At 38.1% G+C, this 13513-nt stretch overlaps 1 protein-coding gene across 6 annotated transcripts in view; it reads left to right on the plus strand.

The window, feature by feature from the left end:
* Nucleotides 1-13513, plus strand: part of NME7 (NME/NM23 family member 7) — a 231786-nt gene that overhangs the window by 217207 nt on the left and 1066 nt on the right. The window lies entirely within an intron of this gene.

Below are 13513 nucleotides of genomic sequence, written 5' to 3' on the forward strand. Positions count from 1 at the left end.
TTGAGGGGGATGAGAGAAGGTCGCGTGCCCCTGGAATTCCAAAGGATTATTCTGATCTCACTGTGATTTCACTGTGCTTACCCATGAGAGGGGCATAGTCAGTATTTGTTGAATGACCAAGTACATAATTCTCATCTCCCATTTAATAATAATGTGTCATATGAGGAACAAAATCACAAGTACTTTCTCCTTTTTGTCCCCAGTGTCCTTATACATACTTCTGTTAACATAGTTGGTGTATTGTAAAATAATTATTTGTTTCTGTGTAGTTCTCCCCTTAGTGTGAACTCCTTGAGGGCAGGGGCCATGTCTTACCTTTGTATCCCAAGAACCTAGCCTCTGTTTATCAGTAACTTAGTTGATTATTGACAAATGGCTGTGGAAGGAAGGGAAGGAGTAAGGCAGACCTAGAGCTGATATCCTTGTGTATTTATTTTACATTTATTAAAAGGTCATTGGGTTTAATCATTTGAGACTTTTGAAATACATTTGAAGATGATATTTCTTGGATTTGATACGACTCCTCTGATTTAACCCCTGGGAAGAAGTCACTGGGATTTAAAGAGTATATATGTTATAGTGTGTCCCTTAGGTGCACCACCTGATTTTATTGCAAAATTATGTCATACTCCAAAGGGCTTTGGCTGTACTTTTGGTGAGTTTATCTGTAATTATTGATAAATACATTCATTTTTGCTTAATTTATACAGAATGCCTGTGTGAATCACCCCAAATCACTGTAGCATCTAAATTTCCATCTCATGGTATAGCTATGGACTAGGAAGTCTGCCTTGGAAATTAGGGCTTATTCTTTGAAAAACCACAGATGTATTTATTATTTGAGACAAATGTGTAGTATGGGATCTTTTCCCCCTCCGATAATATTAAATGCTGTGTTCTCACTTGTAAGTGGGAGCCAAACAATGGTTACACATGGACATACATAGGGAAATAATAGACACTGGGGACTCCAGAAGCGGGGAGAGTGAGAAGAGGATGAAGATTGAAAAATTGCCTATTGAGTACAATCTTCACTATTATGGTTACAGGTATGCTAGAAGCCCAAACCTCACCATCACACAGTATATCCATGTAACAGACCTACACATGTACCCTCTGAATCAATAAAAATAATATGAAATGCTGTATCTCTCCACTTTTTACTTTCTCCTTCAGGCCCACTATACTCTCATACCACATTTAGCTCACATCTCTTGTGCTATGCACTGTGCACTCACAATTGTGCTGGATGCTGTTTTTGTTTCTAGGGGTTATAACAATTCGATTTTCCTCCATAATTCTATTTCTTGTCTTTAAATTCGGGTCAACATACATTGTGAATTCCATCTTTGTTGTAAGCACACCCTTATTTACTGCTTTTACTGACCTTGTCATCTTACAGAATAGTCTACTCTATCAGTGAGTGATATCTCCCATTCTGTCATTACCACTATGGTCTGAGCAAGAGTAGGGGCTGGAATGAGGCTACAATGAGGCTACCTATGGATTCTCGGTGGGTAGTTTTAAAAACTGTGCCTCCATGGAAGCTTCTGATAATGCTTCTGTCCTCACCTCCACCCCGCCTCCCACTGTGCTGCTATAACTGGCCTTATGACAACAAATGAATCTGGCATAAGAGAGAAGAGCACCAGAGTAAGTGAAACAGAATTGTGTGAATTAGCCGTCTCGTTGGATTCTACCCAATCACACTGTGAAAGTCCATTATGCATTATGCTTCTATTCCATTGTGTAATGAATGGTAATTCTTCTAATGATAAATACTGGTCCCTTTTGGTACCAACCTTAGAGTTAGAAATAGCTTAATCTGTTGAGTAAATGAATAAAAACCGCAAGTTTAAAACAGCAAAAATAATTTCTTTGCTTGGAATATCAGTGGACATATCTTTCCGTGCAAAGTTCTCCACTTTTCTCATTACCCATTAACTTGTTGGTTACTCTACAATCACCATCTGAGAGCTAAAATCTGCTGCTTACTATTCACAAGGCAGAGAGAATTATAAAACATTATACAATAGTAGCACACAGCATAGCTTTGAATCTTTCCATAAAGTCATCATAATGGTACATTTTCTGAGTATTGCCTTCAGATTGTTTTAATAAAGAATTCATTATTCTAGTGTTTACATGATGATTTTCTGTAACAGAAACCGATACTGACATTGATACCTTAGGCTAACGCAATTTTTAGTCATTTTACTGGGGTAAAAATAACTTTGTTGTATAATAAACAAATTGCTCAAGCAATCCTCCTGCTTTAGCTTCCAGTAATTGGGACGGCAGGTGCAGGCCACAGTGCCTGGCTTCTTCTACCATTGATAATTTTGGTCCTTCTCAGGTTAACATACATTTATTGAAGGCCTGTTTGTGCCATTTACTGTTCTAGGCACTGCGGCTAAATAAGACACAGTCCTCATTCTCAAAGAATTTAACGTTCTCCAGGAAAAATTGTTATCAAAATTGACATCAGAAAGTAAATGCTAGGAGATTGATCCTTCCTGGGTTTCATGAAAGCCCCTATCAGGAAGTAAATGCTAGGAGGTTGATCCTTACTGGGTTTCAGCGCAAGAATCAGATGAGCCTCCTGTTAGATATGAAATCTGCGCCAAGTATTGGAAGATAGGTTAAAAAAACAAAACATACAATAGTATTCTAGGCTGAAGAAATAGTGTGTATGTTGTATAATATATTCTCTTGTAATGGCCTTTGTGGATAATTGCACATTGCAAGTATTCAATTTTATTTGCTGGTATTCCAGTTTGTCTTCTCATTTGAGGGATATTATGTATCCATTCTCTTAGCTCTTTACCTTGTTTTTTTGTTTTTGTCTTTGTTTCCCGAGATGGAGTGTCACTATGTTGCCCAGGCTAGAGTGTAGTAGCTACTCACAGGAGCAATCCCTAATTCCATGTAGGGAAACTACATGGAATTTGATATAGCAGAGTTTAAAAAGACATTAGAGAATTGCAGATGAGCATGGAAAGGTAGCTAAGTCTCAAGTCGTATGATTATTTTATGCCAAATTTAGGAGTTTGAAATTTATTCATAGGGTTAGTCCATGGACTGACTGGCTGAAATTGTTTGCAAAGTGTTGTGGATGTATTCATTCTGGGGGGGGAGATGGTCCGTAGCTTCTTAGATCTCAAAGTTGTCCACAATAAAAAAAATTGTTAAGAATATTTGCAGTGAAAAGTTTAAGTAAATGCCCATACTGTTCACTAATTAGAGTGAAGTAAGGCATTACCATATCCATGTTTCATATTACAAGAAATGTGATGTACAGAGCTGTCAGTGCAATGAATTGAAGTTGCCAGGAAGACTTCTGTAGCCAAAACTAAACCATAAATTCATTCATTGAACATTTCACTGAACTTTTCCTGTACACCAGAAACTGGTAAGCACTGAGGAGACAGTAATGAACAAGAACTCCTATTCAGACACACATTCCATTCAGGGCTCATAGTGTAATGAGGAAGGCAGACATTAATCAGATAATCACAAAAAGAAATGGACAAGTACAAACTCTGATTATTGCTGTGTAGTAAAAGACAGGATGAGTGGTAATCGGGGAACCTGGTGTAGATGGGGGATTAAGAAAGGTTTTCTTTAGCAAATGGCATTTGAACTGAGGCCTGAAATGAGTGTCAGCTGAGGAAGAAGGTAAATGACTCCAGGCCAAGAAAATAGCACTTGCTAAAGCCCTTATGCGGGGAATTGGTTGGTGTGTTTTAGAAAAGGAAAGAAGAAATATAAAATGAAAATAAAAAATAGCATGAGATGACACTAGAGAAATAGAGATTGGGCCATGCAGGGCTTTGTGGGCTATTTTAAGAATATGGATCTTTATCCTCAAAACATCAGGAGGCAACCCTTGAGGGGAATGGGCATTGACATAATCAGGTTTGCAGTTTTTAAGAGGTCTCTCCAGTTACCATGTGGAAAATGGAATGAAGGGGGTCAGGTTGGGATAGATTTTTTAAATAATAGTGTAACAACTGAAAATACATTGATATCATGTACTTTAATTTATGGGTTGTTATAAATTCATAAAATGTGTCTAGGCATTAGTTTCTCCATGTGGAAAATGATGAGGCTGAACTTGTAATTCTCAAAGCTTGGACTTCCCCACAAATGAGCTGAATAATTGATACTCTGAGACCTGGAGGCAGCAGCTCCAATCCTTAACCACTTCCTGTGCCGGCTCCAGGATGCCATCCAAGAATGAGCATTTTCTAGGTGCACCATGAGGTGACAAAGATTGAAAGGCCGTCCTCTAAACCCCTTTCCTGCACTAACATTCCATGATTCTAGGTTTTGAGGAAATCAAATTCTAATCCGACACCTTGGTTTTACCATTGAGGAAAGTGTTGCCCAGAAAAGGAAAGTGGCTCACCTAAAATTGCATGGCTTAGTGTATAGAACATTACTCTCCTAACTAGTAATCCTGGGTTTTTCTAGTTTGCCATACTGTCTCTATATCCTTTGTAAGCAGTATAATGAATTATTATAATTATCAAATTGCAGGTGCTTCTTTTTCTTTCCTCTATTTATGAACAGAAGTACAGTTTATTCTTTTTTGATTACCAGTTAAGAATTTATTGCTGTAAGTCATCAAGCATCGTTTTACTAAAACTTGAAGACTAGAAATGGAGAAATTAATTCCTAGGAAAACAATCCATCTTATTCTGGCTTAGCTGAAAATATTGCAAGACTAGCATTTCTATTTCAAAATCAGTCCAAAGGCTGTGAGCATACAGAAGTGATGAATAGAAAGATAAGTTAGCTGAGCTCTTAATGATTTTTACTTGATTTGAACTTGAGTTCAAAGGTAAATCAAAAGTTTAAAGTTGAACTTGAATCTTACTATGCCATATAGGCTTTCCTTAGCCTTCTCGAAAATCTAAAGTATAAGGGAGGTCCAGGAGTGTAGTGATTCTGGACACAGACTCTGGAGAGGTGGACTGAGTTCAAATCCCCAGCTTCTCCTCCTACCACCTTTGTGACTTAGGAAAAATTACCTTTCTCAGACTCATTTTATCCACTTGAAGAGTAGAAGTAATGACATTTCACAGTAAAAATTAAATGAAGCAATATATGAAGTAATTTTCTCTTAAATCTTAAATTACCTCAGCATTTGCTTTCACAATTTCTTTCCAATTTTGAGACAAAGTCCATCCCAGCTATTCCCTTCATTATCTCATGAATTCTGATTATGTATTCTCTCAGCTTTTATCCAATCTAAGAGCTTTTTTACTTTTCTCATCTGTCCTTATAAAAAAAAAAAGGCATTCCATCTTCTAAAAAATTTTTGTTTCTATTTTCTAACTCTATTATTTTTGTCTTGGAGCTTTTCTAACTGAAATGTGTATGAAGTATAGCAATAGGAACTTCCCAAGAAATAAAATATTCTGTGGTTTGTTTTTCTTGTAAAGAGTACTGTAATTCCTTGGGTTTAATTGACAACATCCTTTATGAGGACACTCAGCACCTCAGCATTGATGGCCTCCTAGACAGCCGTCTTGGCCCAAGTATTCAGGGAATGATGAGGACATACTCCAAGATCCCTTTCCTGAATCACTGTTTATTGTTTATAAAACTCATCTTGTAAGGCTGCTTTGATTTATTTCCTTATCAATACCCTAGATAATCCTGTTGAAGTTTACTCTGCTTTTCTGCCCATATTCCCCACTTCATCTTTTGAGGCCTACCTGTCTCCTTGGCACATTATCCATGTTAAGTGCCTCCAAGGTACTGTGGATACTACTAAATGCCAAGTTAAGTGGGGGGTTTTATTCTTTCCCCATATCACATATAATGATATCAGATGGGCTTGGTTTGGGCTCTGATTTCTGAGGCACCTACTTTGACTAACTATCTAGGACAGTAGTTTTCTTTTCTTTTTTTTTTTTCATCCAGAAACTTTATTGTAAATCATTTGTCAACAAGATCTGCATTTCTAATTTCAGTTTGTCATTCCTCTGAGACACAGAGAAAGGAAAATATGAGATTAGGGTTAATGTTTATTGAGCACTATGCGTAAAGGATCTTATTTAGTCGTTATAAACAATACTAGGGCAGTGGCTTTCAACCCCAGTGGACATCAGAAGTGTCTGTGAAGCTCTTTGAAAATGTGGACATCTAGGACCTACCCAAGAACTAATGAATCAGACTCCCCAGGGTGGGGGTGTAAGCATCTACTTTTTGGTTCTTTAAAGATCCATAGGGTGATTGTGATGTACAACCAAGTTGAAAATCACCAATCTTGAGAACTGGTCATTATATCTACAATTTCTTTTATTTGAAATCTTTTTTTTTTTTTTTTAAGGATAGACTATTCCCTGTCAAAATCTTTTCTTCTCTGGGAGCCACAAAAATGAATTTCTAAGAGGAAGTGTCAAGGTCACCTGAGTTTTTCCCCTCTGCTTGCTTGGCATTCATAACTGAGAAAACCCATCCCTTAAGCTTTACTGTAGCTGATTTGTAGCAGAGCCCATCCTGGGCTACTAGTTTCAGAGTGGGAACATGAGGCCATATGTCCTTTTTAAAAAAGTATTATTTGTATAATGTGCTACAACTTTATAAATCCACCCAGAAACTTACATGCCCACTAAATCCAATGAGATAGGTTTTATTATCTTCAATTTTTAGATTAGGAAACAGGCTCAGAGAGTCTAAATGATTTGCCTAAGAGCACCAGGAAATAGTGGCTAGAATCAAACTCAATTCTTCCAACTCCAAATCTAGTACTCTTTCTGTTCTTTCTACTGATTAATATTTTTATCATTCCATTTTGAAATAATTTCAGACTTATAGAAAAGTTTAAAAAAAAATACTTTCCACAAGCCCTTTACCTATATTTGCCAAATGTTAATATTTTACCATGTTAATCATCCTTTCTTCTGTCTTTCTGTACATATGAATTTAATTATTTGTAATTAATATTTAACAGTATATTATAGATATAATTCCCCTTTATCTCTCAATACTTCAGTGTATATTTCCTAAAAACACTGATATTATCTGCAGTCACCACAGAAAGTGATTGTGAATCAAGAAGTTAACATTAATACAATACTATTATCAATGTACGGACCTTCATTTTTTACCCACAAATGTCTTCTGTGGCAAAAGAAAAAAAATAGTTTCTGGTTCAGGATCCAATCAGGGATCACATATTGCATTTGGTTCTCACGTCTGTTTACTATCTTAGTCTTCAAAGTATTCTTAGTCTGCCTCTGCTGTTCACGACTTGAATAATTATGTATGCTATCATCTGATAAGCAGGAATTGACAGTTCTGGCTGTCAGCACTTGATGGAGTTATTCAGAAATACTTGGGTTCAGTGACATACAGCAGGATGGGCCATAACATTAGGAGAGTATTTGGAAACCAATAATAATGATATTTATTATGCAATATTTATGCTGGACACTATTTTAAATGTCTTCCATATAACTCCTCATTTAAACTTCAAAACAAACCTACATAGTAGGTATTGTTACATTATAGATGTGGAATCTGAGGAACAAAGAAGTTAAGTAACTTGCTCAAGGTTATCTGGCCAGGAGATGGCAGGGCTAGGAGTCAAATTCCGACAGCCAGGCTACATCCCTAGTGTGAGCTCTGAACCAGCACAGGCTGAACCAGAGACATTTAACAGAGTGATATGTCTTTAGGCAAATTATTAGCTCAAAAAACTTGAGTCTCATGAACTGAAAATGGGACTAATAATACCAACGTCATAAAGGTGGTTGTAAGGATTACACACAATAATCTGTTAAAGCATTTGGTATGTAGCAAGAACTTCATTTTTTAAGAGTAAAATTCAAAATATAAATATGGAAAAATTGACCGATAAGCATATCTGAAGAAGATACTGTTATGACTAAGAAGATACTGTTATGACTAAGAAGTTACTGTTATGACTAAGTTCACACTGAGATGAGAACACTCTCAGAGAATACCTTTTTAATTATTGCAGGTAGAGAGGAGAAGGGAACAGAAGCAACAAACATCTGTTCATATTTTGAGAGACTGGGGAGATACCACTTACAACCAAAACCATCTTCAAGGCAAAAGGGGCTAGATAATGATGAGTCATGAAACACAATTTTACGATGAATTTATGGAAAGTTGTAGCCTTTAGTTATATTAGCAAAGAAGGTAAATATTTTCCATAAAGAGAAAAGTCAGCACCACTCTACTCTGGGCTGAGATATAATTACCTTCCAGCTTTTAAAAGGGAATTGTTCTTCTTAGTGGGTGGCAGTCAGAGGAATCAAGAGGTTTTTATCTTTTGAGTTTTTAATTTCATATATACATATCTATATATATTTTAGAGACTGGGTCTTGCTCTGTCACCTAGGCTGGAGTGTACTGGCATGATCTTAGCTCACTACATCCTCGACTTCCCAGGCTCAAGTGATCCCCTTACCTCAGCCTCCCAAGCAGCTGGGACTACAGGTGTGCACCACGACACCCAGCTAATTTTTTTTGTTGTTAATTTTTTTGTAGAGACAGAGTCTTTCTATGTTGTCCAGGCTAGTTTCGAACTCCTGGGCTCAAGTGATCCTCCTGCCTTGGCCTCCCAAAATGCTGGGATTACAGGCATGAGCCACTGCACCTGGCCTTGAGGTTTTTAAAAGAGAACTCTGAAGACATTGGGTTTCCAGAATTAGAAAAATGTATAGTCATTTTAATGTGACATTTTCATTTAGTCTTTTTTTTTTTATTTTTATTTATTTTTTTGAGAAGGAGTCTCGCTCTGTCACCCAGGCTGGAGTGCAGTAGCGCAATCTCGGCTCACTGCAACCTCTACCCCCAGGGTACAAGCAATTCTCCTGCCTCAGCCTCCCTAGTAGCTGGGATTACAAGCGTGCAGTACCACGCCCAGCTAATTTTTGTATTTTTAGTAGAAACGAGGTTTTGCCATGTTGGCCAGGCTGGTCTCAAACTCCTGACCTCAGGTGATCCACCCGCCTAGGCCTCCCAAAGTGCTGGGATTACAGGCATGAGCCACTGCACCCGGCTCATTTAGTCTTAAAACATTTCAAATATGTCAACTAAACCTATGGAGAAGATAAGCATATCTGAAGAAGATACTGTTATGACTAAGTTCAACTTAATTTTTTAATTAGACTGTAAATAGATTTGTGGGGGGTACATCTGCAGCCCAAGGGCTTTTGGGGCTCTGTAACTACAACAATAGGCCAGGATAGATTTTTCATCTCCTTTCTATCAAGGTTTGAATGTTTCCTCTGAGTCTTTCCACCCAGAGAACCCTAGACTTCTTTCAGTTACCACTCCTTTCCTCACTATTGTCCACTTCTGAGCCCCATATTTTGGGAGCTGAAAGTAAGTAGTGCCTTGGAGAGGGAAGACAAAAAAGGAAAGGGAGCCCAGCAAAGGTTCATTCAAGGCTCACATGCGCATCCCCTACTGGTAGTTGCCTCTTGCCATCCCCACAGCATAAGCCCTCCCCTCCTCACCCCTGCCCAAGGCTGCAGAGCGCCATACCAGGGCCACTGTTCCATGCCTGCTGAGTCTGCCAGCTCACACCTTCCATAATCTGCCTCACCCTGCACCTTCCCCAACCTGCCTCTCAGCCATCGATCTGTTCATCGCTTATTTTAAAAGCAGCCTTTTCAACCACATTTTTCATTCAGCCATTAGGACAACCATGCTAAAGCAACCCTACAGTAGAGGCCCTTGGCTTTAAGCAGAACCGGTGCAGAATAAAAATGTTGGGGCTTTTTTTTCAAAATTTATTAAGAATTTCAAGACAGCAGCAGCAGAGCATTAAACCAAACACAAGGCTCTTCTAGGCATGTGGCCCCATGCACAGACTGCAGGCCCATGCAGCCAACCTTGGCTGTAAGGGGCCCAAGTGAGTTGAAAGTTGGTCATCTACTAAATACACTGATATATTTAAAACTCAGTATCATATTATTGGAACACTAACAAAATTGCACTTCAATCAAACTGACTAGATTTTATCCAAAACTCTAGTATAATAACACAGGCACACATATTCTAATTTGGTGCTGGAATTCCACAACTGTGTGATAGATTCTCTAAGTGTTCAAGCACATCTGTACTCTTATTTAAAAGAAAATATAACTCCACAGGCATTTCTGATAGTCAACCAACATTAAAAACCATTGGAAAATAGATGCCTGCATTCCATCTCCATCTCTAAAGTGTCTGATACGCTAATGAAAGAATAACAAGCTTCACAAAGCTATTGGGAAGGAAGTGAGATTTATATGTGAGATTAGACTATGCAGTAGTCTAATTTATATGTGAGATTTATATGTGAGATTAGACTATGTAGTAAATAAATGTAAGCTATTGTTCTTATTTAAATTTAATAGTGATAAAGACAGAACGAGCCTTCAACTTAATCTTATAGGTAGTCAACTATCATTATCCATTGGATATGTTGAATATGTTAAATGAATGGCAGAAGGAGGAGGGGACGGAAGTGGTATCGATGAGAATAGTTTAGACCATGTAAGACGTTTAGAAGTACAAAAGTAAAAATTTCATGAGGACCTAGTGTGTTTGGACACTCCCGTGTGACCCCCTACCTCTACCCCACCCCAACATTTCATAGTCAGTGCTGAGTACATAGTAGGTGGCTCAGGAGAAATTTGCAAATGAAAGAAAAGAAAGGCCTGCTCTAGGCAAAGGTTTCAAAGGTTTATGGTAGGCATGGACTTCTCCAACTATTATGTTTCATTTTCTGCAGTATAACCTGAGTAGTAGTATACTATTACACTATTCTCTTGCTGTCTAGAGGCTCCAAAGCAGACTCATCAGAACCTCCCCAAGGCCTAATCTTTACCTGCTGGTTATTTCAGAACCCCTGCTCCTCATCAAAAGGAAAGGATCCTATGTCCTATTCCTGCAGGACTGTTCCATACTCCTTGAAGCACTCCAAAAGACAGACCAAGTAATGATATCAGCCACTATATCAGGCACTGTGGCTGGCTGAGTTTTAAATTAACCCATGTCACCTCCTGCCTGGTCTGTATAGGGTCAACACTAAGGGAGAATATATGTGTCTCCTTGGAAAAGATAGCCCTAGAGGCCGCCTATGATTTTATGAAATCCAAGTTTTTTAAAGGCTTTGTGATAAAGCTGGCTACAGATAAGTGTGTTACAGCTTTATTACAATATGGGCATTCACTTAGGGTCTAGGATCCCTTTGTGACTAAATGAAAGAGCTGAATTCTGTAGTCAATAAGAGTCAGCACCTTAGTAAGATACTTAATCCCTCAGAAAGGACTGATGCTGAAAGTCTCTTGGAGAAAAATAGAAAATTAAAGCATGAACCAAGATACCTGTCTTGGTTTCACCCCTTTGTTTCACATGACTAGGATATGGGTGCTCATTGGAACCATCAGTTGGAAGAATAACAGGCTTATCTATTTCTTGATCATCTTTCTCGGTGTAGAGCCCAGGGGACTACAGATAACATGTGTGGTTAACAGTAGCCCCCTCTTAAAGAAAAAAGGAGAAAGTCATGTTTTCTCAGTTGAATTTGAAACCAAGACCACTTTACTCACTCAATTAAAACTGCTATTGACTCTTCCTTGGATAGTTTCCCTCTGTATTCATAAGGTCCCTTAGTCCTAGATTTTCAAGGTAATGTCATTTGGTTCTCCTCTGTGAGCCAAATATACACAGATATCAAAGTGTTTCTAATCCTTTAAGAAGCCAGGAGTTTAAGCTATTACTGAGCTTTGAAAGATTCTCATAACGGAACTTTTGTTTCTGATCACTGATAATGTTTTTAATTTGGAGTTGGAGCAGTTCCCTCTGGTATTAGGTGTAGCTGGAGCAGACAGGGCATGCTGTTGTTCTAAAGTAGATAGGTTCTGTGTAATGCTGCTTTTGGTTGGGTTTTTTGTTTTTGTTTTTCGAGACAGGGTCTCACTGTGTTGCCCAGGCTTACCAAAGGCCTTGAAGCCTTGAACCTCCTGGACTCAAGCTGTCCTCCCACCTCAGACCTCCAAGTAGCTGAGATCACAGGCGTGTACCACCATTCCCGGCTAGTTTTTTTTTTTTTTTTGTAGAGACGGGGTCTCCTTATGTTGTCTAGCCTGATCTTGAACTCCTGGGCTCAAGTGATCCTCCAACCTCAGACTCTCAAAGTGTTAGGATTACAGGCATGAGCCACTGTGCCTGGCCTAAAATGCTATACTCTCAAGCAGAGTCCTAAATTTTAGTCAACCATTTATCACTTCCATGCTTTTCATCATATTTACCACCTGAAATTTTACTATTTTTCTTTAAATCCATTCAGTGCTATACTTGAACAAATTTATTTTACTGCTATAAATGGAAAACTACTTGTTTTAAACTATTCTTAATTGAAGGTAATAAAATACAATGAAAACCAGTTTAAAAATCCTAGCTAGGTAACATCTCATGGCAAGGCTTCTGAGACCAAGGCCTGTCCCTCTTTATTTGCAAGGGAAATTAACCAGGGTTGAGGACATACTAACTCGGTATTTCAGTTTTCCTTCTGAGAATATGAAGGGTTGAAAAGAGAATCCTTTTTCTCTCTTCAATATTTAAATGCTTTTCATTCCAAGCAGTCAGCCTATCTTTGAAAAACTCAATCCCTTTATATTGTATAAGGAATTAAGTATTTGACAGGACTTGTGTGAAAACCCACTTCTTGAATGTAAGAACACCCCAAGGGAGATAGATGGCACTGTCCCTACACCCATGAAATATGTCATCTACTAAGGGTCAGAATAAACTGATTAAAAAGAAATAATGTATTGAAGAGTCTAAGAAATATGCAAATGGTTAACACTAGAATATGAGCAGCAGAGGAAAAAAGATGGAGTTTTGTCTGTTTTGTTCACTGATAGATCTCTCACTAGCTGTTAGAAGAGTGCTTGGCATATGGTAGGTATCTGTTGAGTCTAAGAACACAAACCACATTCCCCAGTCTCCTAGTGGTGATATAACGCTAAAGATCAGGAGTGGGAAATAGGTTGGCACAATCTGGAGAAATTAAGAGAAGCAAGATTTGGAGAGAATCTTGGAGAAAGTTACAGACACACACAATGGCTTAGAACAGAAGGTACACAATACATATGAAAACAGGTTAAGTATGTCTCACCAAGGTCGTGACCTCATAGCAGCCTTAAAAATGCAAAATACCCTCTAATTTGAATGAATGCTCCCCTTTCCTCAGACCTAAAGCCCCATTCCCCTTATTCACAAGCATCACAAATTTAAATATCACATACACCTTACAAAATGAGCTGACATTTCTGCAAGACAAACTTCTATTTCCATAAATGTGGGTTACTTTGAGAAACTCAGTTTCATGTAGGTATGTTAGTTTGAGGATTTTTCTGTGTCATTTCAACTACTGAAGTCTCCTAAGGACTTCAACAATTAAAGTTAAGCAGTTGTGCCATTTTTCTTTGTTCCCTTGCTATTTTTTTGTTAAGTGGAGTCATTGTTCCTC

This window comes from Pongo abelii, chromosome 1 (assembly GCF_028885655.2).
Source record: "Pongo abelii isolate AG06213 chromosome 1, NHGRI_mPonAbe1-v2.0_pri, whole genome shotgun sequence".
NCBI classification, from domain to species: Eukaryota; Metazoa; Chordata; class Mammalia; order Primates; family Hominidae; genus Pongo; species Pongo abelii.